At 36.9% G+C, this 6,845-nt stretch overlaps 1 protein-coding gene across 1 annotated transcript in view; it reads right to left on the bottom strand.

Annotated features, from left to right (window-relative positions):
• Positions 1-6,845, bottom strand: part of lt (vacuolar protein sorting-associated protein light) — a 286,135-nt gene that overhangs the window by 181,748 nt on the left and 97,542 nt on the right. The gene's annotated exons all lie outside the window — the stretch shown is intronic.

The following is a 6,845-nucleotide window of genomic DNA, read 5'->3' as shown; positions in this document are numbered from 1 at the left end:
AATAAAGACATTTGCTTGGTCCATTTATCATCAGTTCTTTATGATATGTGATGCCCATTCCCATTTTAAGCATTTTGTTCATTCAATGATGTCACAGATCTTAGTTTGCTGGAAAATCCATGCACGTTGGTCTGTTTTGATTATGTTCAAAATTCAGCATTCTTTGGCATTCAATGTCCATGTTTCACAACCATACGTTAGGACAAATACTACAATACAATCTAAGCCAGAAGGCCGAGAAGCGATCATATGTTAGGACAAGGAGAATACGTTGATCAAAAACTTTTCATTTGAGACAGAGTACAAGTTTTTCTTGAAGACTGTATTAAGCTTTCCAAATGTGTGCCATTCCAATTTTATATGCCATTCAATTTCCATTGTGGTTTTTCCATCTGTTGAAATTTCTTGTCCCAGGTAAATATACCTTTCCACTTCTTCTAATTCTTGTCCATCGGCTTTGATTTTCTTTGGTCTGGTGAATTTGTTGAACATAACCTGTGTTTTCTTGATAGTCATCTTTAAATCGAACTTCTTGCTTTCATGCTGAAATTCTTCAATGTTTTGCTGCAATTTTTCTGGATCACTGGCAAAAAAAATGATATCATCTGCAAACTGTAAGTGATTTAGGTAATCTCCATTTATCTTGAGTCCTTTATTATCCAAATTTAGTTTGCAAAAAATTTCATATAAACTAGTAGAAAATAGTTTTGGGGATATTGTGTCTCCTTCTTGGCTATCTTTTTCTGCGTTGATCTGAACTTTATCATTGTTGACCCATATTAATGCAGTCACCTTTTCATATAACTAGAGAATACCGATTTAAACTGTCTACACCTTGGTTAGCACATTGATTATTGCTTGTTTTGTGATTAAGTCAAATGCTTTCTCATATTTGATGAAGGCTATGCATAATGGAAGGTTGCATTCATTATGCTGCTTTATAACTTGCTACACTGTTTGGATGTGATCCATTGTGCTAAAGCTACTTCTGAAACCTACTTGCACTTTGGATTGTACTGCATCAAGTATTGTGTGTATTCTTCTTGAAAGTATCTTTGTGACATCCTTGTAGACAGCTGACAATAGGCTTATTGGTCAATAGTTTTTTAAATGTGCTTTGTCACCTTTCTTGTGCAATAGGATGGCTTCTGCATTTTCCATGCTACAGGTACTTGGTTAAGTAGAAGGCATTTTGAAAATAGTTTAGCTACAACTTTATATACTGGCTGGCCTCCAGCTTTCAACAGTGACTTTATCGGGTTCTGCTGCTTTGCCATTTTTCATTGATTTTATAGCTTCTACTTCTTCCACCAAAAAGTAGTAAGAGCAAGATTGGAGAGAGGGACACTCGCTCTCACTGCTCCTGTTTTAGAAATTGTTTAGTGATCGTAACAGTTTTTGTTACTTTATTGATTTTGTTAAAGTCGCTTATTTAGGAAGTAGGGTGATGCCCAGCTAGTAGTAATAACATACTTCCTCGTAGTGGGGATGGTAACTCGTGGTGGGGGGGTATGATTGGCCCATCCCCACCACAAGATCAAATGGTTGAAATTGCTGATAAAACTTGTTTTTGTTTATTTAAGTTGACCAGTTCATCTTGTATTGAAATAACCTACTAGACTGGTAGAAGAAGAAACACAAATGAGAACCAAGCTGTCGCATAGTGGAAACCCGGGTGACGACTTGGGATGAAATCTCACTCAAATAACTTCTTTCACCAAAATTTCTGGTACAGCTTTTACCCATAATTAATTTGGGATATATAACATGGAATAAACTGTTGTGAAGAGTATAGGGAGGGTTTTTAATTCTAGAAAGGAAATTATGATGGCCACAAACAGGCATCACTTGAATTCTATTCAATGAGAATAGTTCAAAGAATTCAGAATAACATTAAATATGGGCAAGTTAAGATCCTAGATCTCAGAGAGATTGTCCATCTCTAATGGTTATGATATGATATAGAGAAAAAGCCTTTAGAGCATTACTCTTCTTAAATGAAAGTGGTTGTCTGCTGAACTTACAAAATCAATGATACCAATAAGAATGACTATAAACTATCAAGAGACATTGATAGTTGATATTCTCCGTCTTTTATTGTAATAATGATGCTAATGGAGACTGTTATATAAAAAATAGAGCAAAGCTTTACTGGGCAGTAGATCCATTAATCACAATGCAATTAAATATATAGATAAATATGCTCTGCAATTCCGAATAAAATTGCAATCTGTAATCTCTTGTGTATCATAAATCTTCGTTGTACAAAGAGAGAGAGAGAGAGAGAGAGAGAGAGAGAGAGCAGTGTGTGTGTGAAATGTCCAACACAAAGTATTAGAACCTCAGTATTTAGTACTATGTATATGGGTTGAAGACTGAAAAGACAGAAGATACTTGTTACTATTAGTTGTTAAGGGGATGTCTTGTCTGACCAATTTGATTGGATACTATGATGTGGTCACAAAGGAACTGGATGCAGAGAATAACTTTGATATCATATATTTGGATCTTAGAAAGGGTTTTGATACTGTTGCACAAATTGGAGCAGTGTAGCATTGGAAACAAATTGCTGCTATGGATAAAGGGATGGTTGAGTGGGAGAAGACAGAGAGTGGTAATCAATGGACACTGCTCTTCGTGGACTAATGTTATTAGTGGAGTCCCTCAGAGTTCAGTGTTGGGTCCATTGTTGTTTTCTGTATTTATAAATAGTAGTATTGATATTGATGATGGTATATCAGGCTTAATGTCCAAGTTTTCAGACGATACAAAAGTTGGCAGGGTTGTTAAGGACACTAATGACAGTACACTGCTGCAACAGGATCTAGAAAAGTTGAGCAGATGGGCTGAGAGGTGGCAAATGAAGTTTAACATTGACAAATGTAAAGTACTACATGTGGTGAGCAGTAATCCCAGAGTAACGTATGAACTCTGTGGTACCACACTGACAGTGGTAGAGAATGAAAAGGACCTGGGGTTAATTGCACAGGCAGATATGAAGTTTTCTGAACAGTGCAGACCATCTGCACTGCTCAGAAATGGTGTCTTGTCAATGATATACAGGAATTTTTCTAGCAGGGATAAGGAGGTGATTATCCTCTTGTATAAGGGAATAGTCAGGCTACACACTGTATACAGGTGTGGAGGCTTCATTTTAAGAAGGATGTAGAGCTGTTGGAACAAGTACAGAGAAAGGCAACAAGATTAGTGAATGGAACGAAGGGTTGCTCTTATGAAGAAAGGCTTAAGTTTTGCAGATTAGTGTCTGGAGACTAGGCACCTGTGAAGTGATCTGATTGAGGTGTATAAAGTCTTGAATAGTTTGAGCATGCTCAATGCTGATGGGATTCTTTCTCTTGCTCAGAATAATTACCTGAGACGGCATAAACTCAAATTGAGGAAAGACAGTTTTAGGATAGATGTGCGGAAGTTTGCCTTTAGCCAGCGGGTAGTTGATTGGTGGAAAAGACTTCCATCTTTGGTTGTGGAAGTTGATAGCCTAAATAAATTTAAGGCTGAGCTGGACAGGTATTTGGAATGAACGGTGGGGTGAAATGGGAGCGATTTTTTTTTTTTTTTTTTTTTTGGCTGATGCTGCATAAGCTTGCTTTCTTGCATCATATGCCTCTGCTAATGCTAATTAGAGATGAATTTCTGTAGACTAGTATTCCGGAAATAAATGTGAATGAAGGTTGTTCCAGAAAACAGAAGTAGAAGGGATAAATGAGGAAAAGAAACAGTTAGTTTTGTGAGTTTGGAGTAGGACATTGAATGGATGCTGACTACTTGTGGAACAAGTGCAGGCTGGTTTGGAAAATTGTGGGGTAATTACAGATGCTAATTAAGAAGAACAGTGCCCATAAAGTATCTAAGGAAAAGGCAAGCAACAGAAACTTAATGTCTACGAGAAAGAGAGTGGAGAGATTTTGTAAGAGATGTGTCATTAATAAGACTGATTTCTCTCTTTTTAATGGAGTAAAAGCTTGAAAGACGTTTTGGGTGTATCATTCCAAATGTGCAAACAATATTGCATGGTTGGATGGATTTGAAATTTATTCAGCATGACCAGATGTTTAGAAAAAAGGTAATGCCAAGAGTGAAAAAGAAACCTAGTTTTGTGATGTGCTTATGTCATGAGAGAGAGAGAGAGAGAGAGAGAGATCAGAAATCAGGATAATCTCTAATAGAGATATGTGATCTTGTTTAGAAACCTGAGTGTCACATCAAAGACAAGCATAGGAGCAGTACTCTTGTTTTGGGAGAAATAAGAGACTCAGTTTTTGAAGGACTGAAGTTAACAAGTTTTCTTTGTCCCACTGTAAAATTACCTGTAGATCAGCATTTAAGGGACTGGGTGGTAGATATTCAAGAAACTGTGGCTGTTTGTGCAGGACAAGGTTTCTCAAACTAGAAAGTAGTGTGCTATCATCAACAAAATTAGGGATAGGATTTCCAATGGAAGGGCATGTTAGAATCATCTGGTATTCTCATTTCTCACTGCTTTATTCCCATACAAACTCAAGGCCACACATGGCAGTATGGCCTAGACATGCCGTATCTGGATCAATATTAATATTATTCAGTGGAAAAAGATCAATAATATACAAGAGGAAAAAGAATGAGAGAAATAACTGAAACTTAGGGTACATCAGCAGCATTAGTGGAGAATTCAGAAAACAGCCATCTACCATCATCCACAGTGAGTGTCCAGAGGGAACACATTGGATACTCAATAGCAAAAACAGTTGACAGGCCATAATATGGGAGCTTATTTAGAAGACCAATATGCCAAACATGATCAAAAGCCTTAGAAATGTCAAGAATAGCTGCTTGTGTTTTGCCAAACTTTTCCATTGAATCTGTCCAAAGACGAGTAACATAAACCAATATATTACCAGTACATCAACACCAATGAAATCCATATTAGCAACCACTGATTACATGGAAGGTTTGGGACAGTTCGTGGGTTTTTCCATGAATAAATAAACAGGAGGAATTCCATGCTCCCCCCTTTTTTTAGACTAGCCTGATATGAACACATTTTGATGCAGAAGGATAGTATTTCCCACTTGTTTTTAGAACAAGTGGGAACTACCATCACGACATGGATCTTTCTTGGTATCAAGATTGCTCACAAATTTTCTAACATCCTTCTGCTGGAAGACCATGGAAGACATTGAGTGGAGTGCGTTTCACACGGTAGGAAGTGATTTGCCAAGATCACTAATACAAGAGTAAAACAAAAAGTAGAATTCTAATATTTCAGATTTATCTTTAGCTAAAGATTCAGCAGAAAACTAGCCAGTTGTAACAGAGGTGGAAGTATTGATAGACAGAAGTTGAAGTCAATAGCTTTTACAAGAGATCAGAATGCTTGACTACTATTTGAACAAGAAGCAATTTTCTACTCTTAGTCTGTTCAAAATCGAGTCAGGACTGATAAATAACTATTTTAAAAATTACAAGGTCTAGTGTAGGCAGAAAATGAAGCTGGAGATCTGGATACATGCCAGTTGCAATATGCTACACTCTTATTTATTTTTTTAATGAAAACCCCAAACACAAGAGGTATTAGAACCTATGGTACTTAGTACCATGCTTGGATTGGAGTTTGAGAAGACGAGAGATATTTGTTGACATTTTGAACAGCCTTAGCACATCCATTAATAAACCCAAGGTTTAACTAATGGGTGATATTTTAGGGTGAAATGTGGAATAAAGGGATTCTTCACTTCCTAAAAGAAGAATTTCACTGACATAGCCTGAGCAAAAGTTGAGATCAGAAAATTTAAAACAGTGATCCAACTAAGGTAAAAGAATAGAAACCACACAGATCATTCCAGTTTGCATTCTTGTAATTTCAGACGAGAGAGAGAGACTCCAGTGGAAAAGAGACTATTACCAAGTTGTGATATGAAGTACTTGGAGGACCCTGACATTGACCGTATACTTTTAAGGATTGTTTGCAAGTCAAAGAGTTCCATATGATTAGAACAGTTGTGAGAACAATAGAGGAAACAGATTAATTTGACAGAAGGGGCAAAGAGATTTTAAGCCAGAGCAGATCGAAAAGAGGAGATTCAAAATTAGGAAGTCTCTGACAAAGAATATCAGGGTGGACGTATGTACAAGTATCACCTTTGAAACAAAAGGGATCACAAAGGAAATACTTAGGGTAGCTGAAATGAGTAGTAATTGAGGCAATCAATACATGAGACTTGTCAGAAAAAGTAAGTGGAGCTTGGCAGATTGTAGGTGGAAATGGACATCAAATGAGACTGGAACTGTGTCCATGTACATTTGTGAAATAAATTAGGATGTTTCTGAGAGGTTTAAATCTTTTTACTGATAAGGCTGCACTATTAATTTGATTATTCATGATGCAGTCAATAGATAAAGTAAAAGTGGAGAGGATGATGATGGGGCTACATGTCACATGAATAAATAAAATTTTTTGATATGTATAGAATAACACGGATAGAATATTCCTAGCTCCATGATATAATGTGGGATTCACAATTCCCATTGCATACACATTACTGAGACTCCAGTCAACTAGCTGGCAAAGTCATGGCAGCAAGATTATACATTAGCTGATTTAAATGCCATCTAGAGAGTGTTACCAATAGGTTCAATCTGGTGGACTATCTAGTGGCCAGTCTGTGAAATGCCATATCAGAGGTGTACCCTTTAAATGTAAGCAACACTGAACCTTGTCATGATGCCCACCTTAAACTAAAAAGACATCACTCTTACTACACAAAGAAAGAGATGGAGGTTGCTTTACTATGGAGACCACACACAGCTTTCACCACTGCAAGCCTCGAATAAGCAAAGTGGTGTTG

This window comes from Mastigoproctus giganteus, chromosome 10 (assembly GCF_048544385.1).
Source record: "Mastigoproctus giganteus isolate SK-2022 chromosome 10, ASM4854438v1, whole genome shotgun sequence".
NCBI classification, from domain to species: domain Eukaryota; kingdom Metazoa; phylum Arthropoda; class Arachnida; order Uropygi; family Thelyphonidae; genus Mastigoproctus; species Mastigoproctus giganteus.
This window is presented reverse-complemented; position numbering and strand designations above follow the sequence as displayed.